Genomic DNA, 15,258 nt, shown 5'->3' on the forward strand with positions numbered 1-15,258 from the left:
CTTCTTGCTTTTCAAAACAAACTACAGCTGTGAATATGCCCTAGATCACTGTCTCCAAATCCTCTCTTTCTTCCCCCTGCACCACCTCCCGTCTCTCCTCCAACAGAAGGTTCTTACAGGGGGAACATGAACAGAAGGTGAAGACCCTCTGCTGCCCCGACAGGCCTCCGTAAGCCTCTCTGGGCTCTACAGCAGAGTGGAAGAGAGCGAGCAGGCCATAGTGGCTAATCCTTCCCTCCACAGTACCTTTTCCTCTGCACTCCCTCTTCCTAATGAAGTGTGGTGGAGCTGAGGCTGCGCTGCATAAACCATCTGGCACAGTGTATTATCACTGACAGACCACGATCAGATTTCAGTCGGGGATGCAGGAGCGGTACGGTAATTACTGGAAGAAGCGCGGTATCGTATGGCGTGAGCGTACAAAGTTACAAGCTGCGTTTACGCCTTATTTACCGCCTCCCACATCTTATCTGCCTGCCTCATTGACATATAGATTGGCTAAACCTCGTTGGGGTTCTCAGATTATTTGTGTAATTAAGTTTATTTTGGCAAAGCGAACATGACCTTTTGTAGTGATTTTTTTTTTCATACCTCCCAGTGTGATACAAGAATTAGATTATAGTGATGTGTCTCTCAGATGTTCAGCGCGCCCTCTGAAATTATAAATAAGATGTGTATCATCGTGACACACTGGGATGACAACATAAACAAGAGGGAAACACTTTCTCACACTGAATCAGTCCAGTTCCTTGGTCTTGGTGTCTTTTGGCTTTTCTGAAATCACTGGAATCGTGAGAGGTGAGGCGAAGGACATACGCTGATTTCTGCTGGACTGGCTTTCGTCTCTCAAGCATGAAATCACTTGTGAAGGTTTTTAAATGCCTGTATTTATAGAGAGTTGAATTCATATTTGATGATGCATTTCATTTGCTATTGAGCTTAAGGAAAAGCTTGACATTTAGGGAAATACACTCTGCTTGTTTCCTGGCAACCTCTCGATGACAGCAAGACTCCTTGAGGTTGCTGGTCTGGCCACAAAGTAGTTTGGACAACATGACAACTTCCGGCAAATAACACCTTGTTTGTAATATAAAAAAGTTAAAATTAGCTCAATCTTGACCAGATAGGAAGATACAGATTATACAGTTGTGATTCAGCATTAATAAATGAATAAAGTAAATGATAATTTAACACTAACAGGGGCCATTTTACTGCATTTTGTTACCAGTGGACAGAGCCAGGCGAAATGTTTCCCTGTTTCCAGTCTGATGATGTGACAAAGTTTAAAAGATTATATGTGATGAAATGTTGCCATTTATTTTTATTCAAGACTATCAGCTTCATGTTACCTAGCAGGTACTTGGAGGTAGATAGAGAGGCGTGGAAGGAAATTCACTCAGAGGTTGAGTGTGATAGTACTGTAATGATGAGGTTTGTGTATTTACTCAAATGGGCCTCAGATTGTACACCTCGGTGCTTGTATTAGAGCGGTGGGTGCTAATCTTCACCTTCACGGCGACAGATTTATTGCCGCTGATTAGTCGGAGAATTGGCGGCTGGCCTGAACGGGCGTCCAGTTGATGTCGCTGTACAATTCACATAATGATGTGTGTGTGAAAAAAGGGTCAGTGGTGACAGAGTGCAGGGCAGAGCGCTGGAGCATCATTTGTTGTGTGCGGTATAAGGGTGCAATTCTGTAAACGACATCTCATTGTCCCTGAATGTGCTGTGTTGTCACTGGTGCGGCGGTGCGCTTGGCAGAGCGAGGCGCTGAAGATTTGTTATAGTTTGAGGCCATTTTGCATCTTGACCTTGACTTGGAGGGTCTTCAGCAACTTTGGAGAAATACAAAAATACTGCTGCATGAACTCAGATTACCTGCTGTTGAAGTCCACCGTATTTTCTTACACATAAACATTTGTTTTGCTGCTTTCTTATTGCTGATATAACACAACACTGTGATTCGTTCTGTGTTCACCTCATAGAGGTTTCTCTGTATGATTCACATCAGTTTTCTCATCAGTCACCTCTGTGCTTGTTGAAGGTCAGGGAAGCTTATGTCATGGTAAACAGAAACCGATGTGGACCACCTACAGGAACATAACCAGAAAATCTAATCCTGTTAAACAGGCACTTACTCATATTTTTATTTTAACACTGGATCAAGTGACTATCAAAAGTATGATGCACAGGGTCCCTCCAGGGTTGGTGAAGCCCAAACCAAAGCTCAAAGAAACACCACACCAGATGAATGCTAGTGTTGCTCTGTATGTGCTGGATGTGTAATTAGCTAATTCTCTGCTAATACATCAGTGATGTTCAGTGTTATACCACTGTATTTGTATTGTACTTAATTTAATTAATTACTCTAGTCAGATGCAATAGCTTGGAGTCCACCTAAACACTTTCACTGTAAATGCATGAGCTAAAGGCTTGAATACATAGCTGTGACACGTAACTCCCCCTAAAATCCCACTGTATTTATGTATGGGTTATTTCCAGAAATGTTGAATTATTCCTTAAAGTATGAACAGCTATGTCATGGATTTTCCTTGAATATTCCTGGGAATTTCATTAGGCCCAAACAATAAAGAACAGTAAAGATAATTCTCTTGATGATAATTACTTTGCTGAGGTGCTTAAATATTATTACAGGTTTGATTCATTCATTTTATACATGCAGTGGAACTTTTACTGCCACCAAGGACTTTACAGTGCAGGTTATAACAGAGTCTCCACTGGGTGTTTTGGGGGGAAACTCTGACTAACTAACCCAAACTCTGACTAAGAAACTGTCTACCGCAGTTCAAAGTTTTAATTGTGCATTTTATTCTGACAATACTTCATTTATAATGTATGCCTTTTGTCACAGAATAGGCTCCTCAGTGAAAACCCAAATTTATGCAGATGATTGCCATAAGCATGAAACATGAACTGCACATTGAATTTTGGAGGAAAAGCAGATGAAAAAAAACAAACCGTTAAAAAAAAACAAAAACTGAGGCTTAATTGAAATGTGTAATTATCCCCTGATTGTCTGCAGTGCTTTATTTCTTCTCCTGCCAGCAAAGACAGAACGTTTTCCTATCTACAGTATATTATGCGTTTGCACTTGAGGACACTTTCAAATGCAAATGAACACCTTTATTGAGGAATAATGCATATTCTTTTCGCTGGTGCCACCTCAGTAGTTCTCCTGGATTTGTCTGGCCAAATTTATCCAGAGATTGGACTTTTTATCCCTTTGTTATGAGTTGGCTCTGTTGTGTGGCGTATAAGCCTGCGGTGTAGATCATCGGATTTCCTTTCAAGAGTACAAAGTGAATTTGTTTAAAACTGAATGAAGCAAGAAATCCCCCATCTCTGACCAAAACTCTGATCGTCTCAGTCGTTTCGTCCTGCCCTCCCACTCCCTTCCTCTCCGCGAAACAAATTGAATGGCAGCAGACCAATGAGCCCGCTTTAAAAAGACTCCGATCCAGGATTGACCTTGGTGAGAGGACACACTAACTGAGGAACTGTCGCTTCTGAAAGACTTCTACACACACACACACACAAAGATGAAAACATCTTCCAGCAAATTCCCACCTCAATTAAATCAGAAGGAAGAGTAACATTAACATACAAACATGCTGTCAACCTTATCTCTGTTCTATTTGCCACTTCACCACACACACACACACCTCAGTGCACCCCTCTGATAACTCAACATAAATTATGAACAAAGCAAATTAGATTTCCTTATATGATTTCCTGTTAGTGATGCAAATGCATTCATTTTCTTTTAGTTTCAGTATAAATCAAATTAACATTATTAAGCAGTTTCTGTTTTCACTGAAGGTTTTTTAAGTGCTGGAAAGGAAAAAAAAAAATTGAATGGAAAAGTTTTGACAGGACAAACTGCAGTGCTGCCCAGAGTCTACTACCACTTTATTGCTGTCGATGGAGAAATAATAACATTTGGTATACTGTTGCCTAGAGACACGGCGAACAACCCCTGAGCTTGACACTTTGCCCAATATTTTTTTTTTATCCTGCTGTACTGACACAGAGACTGAACAGTAGATGAAAAAAGTGTCAGGTTATATATATATATATATATATATATATATATATATATATATATATATATATATATATATATATATTTTTTTTTTTTTTTTTTTTTTTTTTTTTTTTTTTTTTTTACTCCTGGCAGCCATATTAGAGGCTCTGCTCTCTTAACAGCTCATTAGCATGCTACCTGACATGTCCAGAGACCAGCCTCTTGTCTCAATTCCACACTTAAAATCTTAAGTGCACTGTGTAGCCCACTAATGAAAACAGTGTCGTATTTTGGCATTTAGTCAAAAGGAAAACTGATGTGCTGTGTGTTTGTACTCACAGTGCATATATATACCAATAGGCAGCTGCAGCTTCATCCACTATGTTATCACCAATTTCAGATATCAGGTGAAATGTGTATCAAGTGAATTATGTTTACTTTTTTCCCTCCAACTAATGAGCATTACACTTCTGTATTTTATGCATGGATTAAAGTGTCCATCAACATCAAACCCAAAAAATAGGAATCTTAAGCACCTGTTTTTTAATTGAATGTTCTAACTCAAAACTATTAATTAATTAGTTTGTTAGTAATTAGGTGTGAAGGTTATGTTAGTATGTTAACATTAGGCCATTTGTCTTAACATGTAATTAGATAACAGTTCAGATTATGACGAGAGAGAAGAAGGAGAGTAATGACAGTTGGCTTTGATATAGTCATCTACTCTCTAAAATAAAGTTTTACCTCATTTTACTTGGCTTGTACAACACACACGTACCATGACAAACCTGGTTGTCAAACATGATTAACCAGCAGCCATTTCTTCACCATTTCATTTTCCATGACAGAGATGCACTTTGCTGGTGGCGGATTTCTGATGTGTCTACAAAGCCTGTGTTTGTATGCACAGGCAGGTGAGAGCTTAACAAAGATTTAAACTTACTACTGTATTTTTGTTTGACTGGAGCGGAGACAGACAGCACAGAAAACAACACATTTCAGTGCTTAATGAGATTTTTCAGCGCAAATCCAATTTCAAACAAGGACAATTTCAACATATCAAGCATTTTCAGCTTTTGTAACATCTGTGTGTGTGTGTGTGTGTGTGTGTGTGTGTAAAAGCTAGTGTAATCTCATACAGTCATGCTTTATAGTAGTGTTAAGATGTAAAAGGAAGGTTGAATATGAAAGTGTACTTGATTTTGAGGAAGGGCAACGCTGAACACCTCAGTGAAATCAAGGACTGTTTGCAGATCCAGATTCTGACCTCTTTTCTCATTGTTGTCCCATTTGTGTCACTTATTTCCTACTTTGATGGGCTTACATAAAGCCACAATACATTTCATTAGCGAGTAGAGGACTCTATCGACCTTGGCCTATTAATAGTAAATATTGTTTGCAAAGGAGGAAGAAAACTGGGGAATTCATTCCTCACCTGCTCTCTGCAGGCTGAGGGAGAGTTTTTGAGGCAATAGTTCGCTGCACGTCTCTATAATAGTATAAAATAATGTATTTTTCTAAGAGACAATGATTAACAAGTAAAGGTTTTACAAAATAGTCAACATTCTTGCGGAAAGAGATGTAACCGAACACTATAGTAGACTTTATGATCCTTATGAGGCAGTATCTTAGTATCTTTTATGTAAAATGCAGCCATTTTGGTTTAGATGTCTGATCAGAGGAAAATAAAATGGGCTAAAATATGACTCAGTTCAGTAGACTTCTCTATGGAATAAAGTCTTGTGTTTGCTAAGTACCCAAACAGAAAAATCTGAAGTTATTGATCCCCTGCAGACATATTTTAAGACATAAAAATGCATCTACCTCATCAAAAATTGATTCATTTCCAAAGTTCAACGTCTGGACTCAGGACGTCTCGGCTTGTGTCACAAAGTCATGTTCTTTCATATGCGTGTTCAACTGAGAGAAAACAGTCTTCTGCTGTCAAACGGCACAGTGAGGCTCAAACATCCAAGTGAATTAACAATAGACAAAACATGTTTTGAAGTGGAGGGGGGACTCTAAGTGTCTCATCTTGTGGGAATTGAAAGTTCTTCCCTGTTTCAGACACTTAAAGGCTCATAAGACTGTCGTATTTTTCCATAAATATCTTGCCTGTAAGCAGCTTTAATAGTAAACTATAATGTGCTTTACTTTCATGCCACTAATCATTTTAAAAGTGTAAGATTCAATTTTCAGTTTCCCTCAATAGTAGGAAGATGCACCCTTGAAATGCACGAGGCAAGTGTGTAATCCACAGTATCACAGAGATGGCAGGGCGGGTGTCGGGAGTGTTACTAAACCATAAAAAGCTGGACTTTCCCCCTCTGTTTCTGCAGCTGGATTCGATACAGGGATTACTCCCCCTTCCCCTTTCCCTTTCCCTCCATCTCTATCTCACTCTTTACTTGGACCGTGACAGAGACTGTCACCTCGGACGGCTGCAGGGAGCCGATTGCTCCGTCACAGAACAAACATCGCTCGTTCGCCAAAACACAGATGTTCCCTTCTGACAGTTGAGGAGGGAAGCTCTCAACCCAGTCACGCCAAACAAGGGAGTTTGCCCACTCTTTGTCACACGCTCTGTGAAGCATCTGCTACAAATCCTGCTCAGTTCACTTCATAAACAAGACTAGACAGCTGTCAGCGCCCCGTTGAAGTTGATGTATGAACCTACGTAAGACTATTAAAGGATCCTTGCTTTAGTACATTGTCCTGACGACTTGCTAATCAAATCATTATACAGCAGCCTGCAGGAAGAGAGCGCCGTGTGAATCACAATCCAAATTCTGCCATATGACACTGTAAGTGGCTCAGTTTACTCCTCAGGCCTTCATGCTCACTTCTGATTTGCTGCTCAGATCTGATTATATCTGCATGACTGTTCGTATCAGTCCTGGGATTTAATCTATATCGTAAACCAACGTCCTGACAGCTCTGTGAAATATCCACATTCAATAGAAAAATAAATAAGTCTTCATCTTTCAGCCTTTTTCAACATTTTTTTTTTTTAGAATCTACTCCAATCACCTTTTTTTTAAGTTGTTCTTCATGCCAGTGTTTCTCTGCAAAGCTGCCGTGCTTCATAAATTATGACTTTGTGAGACCCGCTTTGGATTTCAGCAAATGCAAATCATCTGATTCCATCCGGTTCCGATCAAAACTGCAGAAAATCACACAGCTTTTTTTTTTAACTGCTCACACTGACTCTAAATGAAATCTCTGAGTCACATGTGAGAGAGAAAACTGTCTGGGACGCCTCCAGCTGCAGCGTGAACGCAGATCAAGTGAGGAAGGCCTTGATTTCAGATTTCTCCACCTAAGAAGCATAGGCAGAGCAAATATCAGCGCTGTTACCTGACACTGATGCTGAGTGCCCTTTCAGAGAGTTAACCACCAAAACGACCTTCCGTAACGACACGTCGAGATGCTATCTGAGAGGCCACGCTCATCAAAACCGCAACAGCCAAATGGTCTCAACCCTAGTTTTCCTTTGATCAAAGTGTCTATGCATCAACGTCTCATGATCCAGTGTGCTATTTCAGTCCCACCCACCACCCCCCTTCAAATATTGCCTGGCACCATCAGCATTTAGGAGCAGTCATACAGATCACAGTGTACCTGTGAGTCTTTTTTCTTTTTATAGTTAAGATCTGATAACACAACAGCTTATTGTTTGCCTCCCTGTAATTGCTTTCTGTAATTGCTGAGGCTTTATGAATTATCAATGAGCACAATCTAAACATTTTAGTAAAAATTAGCACATTAGTGAACGGAAAGACGAGTTAGACTGATAAATTCAGCTAATATCTATCAATTTCTTTATACATTATCAGTGGTGTAATGTAACTAAGTACTTTTTCTTGAGCTGTACTTGACTCCCCTGTTTTTTTGAGCAACTTTAATGTTAAAAGTTTTATGCTGTTTTACACTTCACCACATTTAAGCTGGAGAACAGCCAGCTTGCAAAACCCACCTACCAGCACCTCTAAAGCTCACTAATGAACATGTGTGTCACTACATTTAATTCTTACAAAAATGAATGTGTAAAAAAGACGTGATTCTGTGGAAGGTTATCTGCCTTATATTACCTTTGCATAGATCGCTGGTTCCCCTGTTTTCCATGTCCTTGTGAAAACCTAAGCTAACTGGCTGCTTCCAGAGGTAACGTACTCTGTATCAGGACAAAAAGGAGTTCTCTCATCACAGTAATCACAAATACACATTTCACAAGTTTCCGATTTCGTAAACCCAAACCGTTTTATGAAGGACATGGTGGAAATGAAGTCAAACTATATCAAGGTCCAAAATAGGTTAAATCACCAAGCAGCGTTTTTGTCAGCTCTTTTAAAAAAATATATATATTAATGTCACAATGTGATGTCAAGAGACCGTCTTGTAACTGGAAGGACATGGGTTTGATCCTTGTGACAGCCTGGCGTCCTTGTGCAAGATGCCGAATCCCTCTCGGTGTGGATGAGTGTGTCAGCTCAGTGACTGCAGAACAACATGGAGGATAATAAATAAATGATGTATGAAAAATTATATTCATCCCTGACAGCCAGTCAGGTGTGTGGGAGTCAGCAGGAGGCTCTTGGTCTGATTTCATTTCAGTTTTGTGGGTCACAGTTTCATTCTCTCGCAGTTTCATGTGTTGTTTGATTTGATTAAATTCAATTTGCTGCAGTACTTATTGTCTTTCTGCCATCTCACACCTCAAACAAAGAAAAAAAAAATAGATGACTATACTTTGTAGTATCTGTGGCAGTTAGTGGAATTGTTCCGAGGGATAACAGGACATGGGAACCTGAGTTTGAGGTTTTTTTTGCTGTCCCTTGGCTCTGCTGGCAGTTATGTGATAAGCCAGAGTTGAATCACAGGCTTTTTGATTTTACACGTATCAGAATATTAAATGCCGTTTTCTTTTGTCCCGGTTTGATAACAGTGGAGAAATTGCATTCTGCATCAGAGAGCAGAGAGAGGAGGGCTGTGTTTTTCAAGCTACATGTGCTGCAAGTTGGATTTTAAAATTATTAGATAGATTGATAGTAGTGTCACTATGACCCAATGATCATAGTGAGAAAAACTAGAGTCTGAGGGACTTTAATGAATCTAATACAGTATCCCTGATTTGGCTCATTACATAGTTGTTTGTGGAGTTCTGTCACTTTCTTTAGAGAAATTGTACTTTTGCAGGAACAAATAAGAACCTGATGAAATTAGTTCTGTTTAGAAGCAGCTTTAGACGGTGGGTTATGCCGTTCCTGTAAACGTAAACAACCCAAACACAATCAAATTACAGCTAAATCTTGACTGCAGGGACTGATCACTGCTACTGTAATGCAACTGGTATTCATTTCAAATTCACAACGGGATCAGCTCCTCTTTTTAAAAAAAAAAAAGGGAAACAAAACGCTCTTTGAGAAATCACATAGGAGAATAGAAATACATTACACTTTGAGGTAGCCCGCCATTTATCATCATTATTAAACAAACAGCCGCTGCCTGAGTCGTGTGCATGTGTGTGTGAAAGCATAATGTTCTCAGGATATTTTCTCTGCCTCTGCCCCTTCTTGCCTTTCATCCCTGACAAGTTAAAGCACCTAAAGGAGCTTTGGCAAGTTTCCTTGGCTTTGTGAAATAATATTACAGTAGATTATATGTAAAAGAGAAAGAGGGCTTTCTCGTCAACAGTCTCAGCTGATATAATTGGCTTTAAATCCTAGCTGTGTTTTTACAGAGAGGAGATACGCAGCAGCGTTTGTGCTCAGGTTCAACATGGAGCCGAAGGAAAATGGAAAGTATATGAACACTTAGCAACAGAGCCACAGAAGAGGAGAGTGTCAATCAAAACACTGTGATATGTGCGCACTCGGTGTAAAATAACTGTGAAGTCTTTGCTCTTTGTAAAGCTAAGTAGGCTAATAAAACGGGAAGCTGCAAGCAAAGAATTTGTGACGTTAGCTGGAGAACACAGCAGAAGACAAGGTGACAGGAAAAGGAGAGATCATGACTTCTCAATCAGGTTTAAGTCTGCCCATATTTAAGGGCAATAACTCTTTATCTTAATTTTTTTTTCCCTTCCCGACTCCATCTCACTTGTGGCTATAAATGCTTTCTTTGATGACAGGCTCAGCACGCTCAGCCTCGGTGCACTTCCTTCAGTCTGTGTGATCGGAAACCCAAAAATTCCCACCTCGGATTAGTTGCAGCCAATTTGCACAGCACACTTTGATGAGAAGAAAAGGTGAGGAGCGAGGTGTCGGAGCACGGGGGAAATCTTTTTTTAGGTGTCTAATGAAACTTCTCAATGCCGCACCGACGACAGGAGAGAAGTTGACAGGCGATTATGATACTCTTTAATTAGCTCCCAAGCTCTGGTGTATCTGTTAGCCAATTATCATCACTGAATTCCACGTTTGATGCCTCCTACTCTGATTTTATGTCAAAGAGCCGAGGAGATGTGGACTAAATTTACAACACAGGGTGTATTTGTGCAGGACTTTTCATGTGGTGACCATGACAAAGTGGCTTCACCCACTGAATCAGAGTGAGACCTTAACAAAGACGAACAAGACTCTTCATCAACTCCCCCACTGCTGCTGCTGTCAACATACGTGAGAACATCTATGTGGGAGAGAGAGCAGTATCTTTGCTTTTTTTTTTTTTTTTTTTTTGGCTCAATACTAAACCAGCAAGACACAGACTAAACAACATCCTGTCCAGATATTTTCAGCCACCACAAAGGAGGCAAAAATCTAAAACATCAGCTCTAAAGACCAAGGGCATCTTTCTACAGTTGCTGTTTTATTCAGCCACTCAATGTTCATGCAGGAAGAAATCCATCGTGGCAGCGATGGGACAGGCAGAGAGGCCAATTTATACAGCCAGGTACAGCAGCAGAAAAAAATAGACCCGAATGCAGCGCAGCAACAAGACAAGTTGAGTTCTGAGTCAGGGTCATTTGGGAAATCTCTCACTATCGCTGTCTTTTTTTTTCCCCACCTTTGTGTAAAACCTGCAGCTGATTGCAACAACTGCACAACACTTCTCTGAAAAGCATTGTGGTAAATGTAGGCTGTAAGATGGATGAGGCAGACGGGGGGAGATGTAGCACCGCAACTAAAGATGAATAAGAAATGTAAACAGTGTTTGACAGATAATAATATCCACTGTATCACAACATGGATCTTATTTTCATTATCAAGTGATATGCTAATTATTTTGTCAATTAATAGATTATTGTTAAAAATTCAAATTATTAGAAAGATGGCAAATGCTGAAAAATGTCTATCGTCTTTTATTCCAAAGAAATTCAGTTTACAATTAAATTAACCAGTACACTGTTACATCACTGTTGGGTGTGGTTACAGGTGCAGCTGAGCACACTTCGGACCAAAGCAGCTGCTTTTTGTGTTGGTGGGGTTAACTCTTAGAAGTACAACTGGGATGAGGTGCTATGAATCCAGCCAGTAAAATGCTTTGTAATCGTAGTAAGACAAAGGTGTGTGAGGGGAAGAAGACAGGCAGGAAGAAACTGGAGAGAGGGAAAATTGGAAAGAGAAGACAGCCCTGCCAGCGTATCATAACCACATAACACACTCCCTCATGCCGCCATCTCTTGTGTATTAGAACAGAAGCATGGGGCCGAGCAGCGGAGGTAGCCCTGCTCTGGCTCTGATTAGGGCCGCTCCTCTCCCTGAAGGTCAGCAGGGTCTGCTGGGGCAGAGTGGTCAATGCACAAGGCCGAGGACAAAGAGGAGTAACAAAAAAAATCTATTTAATTACAAAAGCAATTGAGGAGAGCACACAAGCTTTAAAATTAAATTGCGCCGCTTTTTTGTTGTTGTTGTTGTTACAGTCCTCTCTCCGCTGTTTTACATCACGGAACAACGAGGCTGGAGTTATTTTAGCCGCGGCCCTCGTGAGGCTTATAATCCAGGCTAAGTGACAGGCTAATTTGTGGTATTAGATTGCTTTCATCGGGTCGTTTGGGCCTGCTTTGAACGTTAGCGGTATGAAAAGGCTGCTCTGCCTCAGCGGTCACATTGACTTGTATGCTGTGTGACTGCTTGGGGGGAGCTGGAAGCAGGAGGGGTGTTCACGGGGGGGTGGGTAGGTTCGCAGCATCTTTCGGAGGCCATATTTCCCCAGTCATGTTCAATCTTCGCAGGGCAGATAGAGAACAAGCGAAGAAGGATCAAGCTGAAGGTACAAAAGTGGAGCTGTGCTGGGAAACTTCCACCCACCTAAGATTGGTCGACTGTTTAGTCTAATCATAGTGTGGACTGAGTCTGTTTATAATGTGCGATGACAGCTACACTGAACTAAAGGTCCATGGAAAGAGAAAATAGGTTCACTGCAAGAGTGGAAATCTATCAAAAGGGGACAAGAGATGACTCTAGTGTGGTTAGCATGGCTCAATCATGAGACAAAAGCATCCAGCACAGTAGTGTGTGTGTGTGTGTGTGTGTGTGTGTGTGTGTGCGTGTGTGTGAGGGGTGTGTTAATGCCCTGCTAAAGCCTCAAGATATACCCTTAAACACAGACACCAGACACCAGTTTTCTTTAACAATAAGACGGGACCCATGCTAAGTCAACTTATTGCTGATGACCATTCAGAGTGTCAGAGGCCGGAACAAGTAATTAAAGGCAATAGAAAAATGGAGGATTAGTTCGAATTAATCCGCAACTTTTCCCATTTTCCTGCAGAAAACGCTGAAATGAAAGGATATGGAAATCTAGCAGAGCATAGCAGAACTAATGGCTTGGCAGCTCTCCCCCCTGAAATGAGAAGGGACTAATGGATCCGCGGCCCTGGCTAAGATGGCTGAGCCAGATTGCATGTGGATTTAAGTGATTAAGAACATGGTGGCCCCGGTCCTTCTTTTGTCGGAGAAAATGTAATATATGACAATGAATGCTAAAATATGAAATTCTTTATTTAAAGAATCCATCTCTGTTGCAGGGAATTCAGGGTACAATTCAGATCTCAGATTAGGAAAATATATATGTTATTTGAATGCATATCGTGCTGGAAATGACATGGCTGCAGAGGGTGTGGTGTGCAGAACAGCAGGAGTCTGCAAATTTAGCCAAATGTGTTAATCTGTAAGTAGTTTTGAGAAAGTTTTCGGCCTCACTAGGCGATTGTTCGGTTTTCTAGTTTCCCAAAGCAGAGCAACATCTCTTTGACTAAAAATTATTTTTACTGATCTCACTAAAATGTCACACTGTGTTGTAAACTAGTGGAATTTCCTCACCGTGTTAGCAGACTTTTTATTTCAAGAGTAATTATGAGTGGGGGAAAAAAATTGATTATTGATTAATGGTGCTAATTGATTCAGGGTTGTGGCACATTTTTATCATGGTTGCACTGCAGATGCATAAAGCTTAATACTGCATAAAATGTGTCAAGTTGTGCGAAAAGCAGAGGTTTAATAATTGGGCTCATAACATTACTGTGCCTTATTATTGTTAATAATATTAGTGTGTCATCATTTAACATTATGTTATGTCTGACATGAACATACAATAGCCCATAATGTAATACCGTGATGTTATGTTACCTGAGAATTGATTGCCTCACCAGGCTTTATTGCATTTTCAAGCCAAGTAAAGACGCAATTTATTATATTTCACTGTTATTACATCATCTATCAACAAATAATGGGACACCAGAGGGCTGAGTGTGTGTCTGCGTCAGGCTGATTTATCAGACAAACTAAATTCAAATGTACAAATTACAAAGTTAAAAATTACAAGTTACAAATTTGACACTAAGCTGTTCAGAGTGAGAGGATGAATTTCTTTAAGCATGTTATAAAAATGATTTATTCCACATTTGTACTTTGCCCAATAGGTTCTCATATCTACTTGACTAAGTGGGTTGTTTGTCAGTGCATTTCAGAAACAGCTCATGTGGTTAAGTGTGGGTAACTAAAACAATCTGGCTTAGGTTACGGAAGGTGATCTGCACCATATGCAGATCACTGCCTTCATCTTGACACTCAGCTTGATACTTTCCTGCCTGAGGTCCTTGTTGTGTTTACATGTAAAGAGCCGGTTAGAGACCCGGTTGCATGCATACGAAGCCAAGAAATGCATTTTCTCCAGGAAAAATCTAACAGTGGAAATAAGGTTTCTCTAATCCCACTGACTCTGGAAACTAGGTTTCTCGTGTTCTGTACATGGTGTTCAAGAAATCAGAGAACCGACTGGAATCTGGTTATCTGCTTTTCCTCTGTCATCTCCATTTGATGTTCCGCGCATGTGAATGCAACCTGCAGAGCTTTCCGGTTCAAGTGCGGTACACTGACGGGGCTGATCTCAGTAATCCTTTAGTTAGTCGCACTCTATCATTTGGTCTAAAACTGTTAGGAAAAACCTCTTTGGAAAACCATTAACAAATAAAAATCCTTATATAACAAAATATGAATTCAGAAATAAGTGAATTCCTTTGAAAGACCTTCTTTAAAATATACAATTCAGTGTGCTTGTGTCATAGCAAACCCCCCCCCCCTCATTAAGAGAGAGTAGAGGACATACAGTAGAAAGTAGAGGGGTGGGTCTGCATGCACGCCTTCTGAAAGCGCCGCTTCGTACAGCTACGACCGACTTCGACAGGTGCCGGCAGATAATTGGGCGCCATGCTGACTACAACCACAGTCCTGCTGTCTCCTAGAGCTCATTACTATCACTCAGAAGTTCCCCTTAAAAACCTCCACAGCCACATGACTCTACATATTTTGGTAAAGCGACGACTGAAAACTCTTGAAATGCTGACATTAAAGGGCCTGTCAGTCTGCGAGCCGTTGACGTGCTGTTTGGACAGGTAAATGACTGCGCTCAGCGTGTCGTAAGCCTGGAAAGCATCAGGTTCAGCACCCTAGATCAGCTGCTTGGAGATAAACACATATGGTAAGATATAGTCCATCTTTTTGTGAGTTAGTACATCAATTGGGTGCTATCTGGTGATGACAGCTTTAAAGCAGGACTTTTTCTGCCTTATTACCCAAAATGTTTGTAGAGGATAACAGGGTTGTTAATCAGCTTCAGGGAGCCAACGGTGTGTTGCCAGGTGTGAGATTTATGTCCTTTCATTTTCACACATTTGCAGACTTTTAAACACCAAACCTGTAACACATACTGTATCATTTTTGCTCATAAGGTAATGCTTTGGCCATTTCTGCCTTTATTAAATAGCTTCAAGA

At 40.5% G+C, this 15,258-nt stretch overlaps 1 protein-coding gene across 1 annotated transcript in view; it reads right to left on the reverse strand.

The window, feature by feature from the left end:
• LOC121176256 (chemokine-like protein TAFA-2) overlaps positions 1–15,258 on the reverse strand; it is a 43,604-nt gene that overhangs the window by 18,039 nt on the left and 10,307 nt on the right. The gene's annotated exons all lie outside the window — the stretch shown is intronic.

Source organism: Toxotes jaculatrix, chromosome 22 (genome assembly GCF_017976425.1).
Source record: "Toxotes jaculatrix isolate fToxJac2 chromosome 22, fToxJac2.pri, whole genome shotgun sequence".
Classification (NCBI taxonomy): Eukaryota; Metazoa; Chordata; class Actinopteri; family Toxotidae; genus Toxotes; species Toxotes jaculatrix.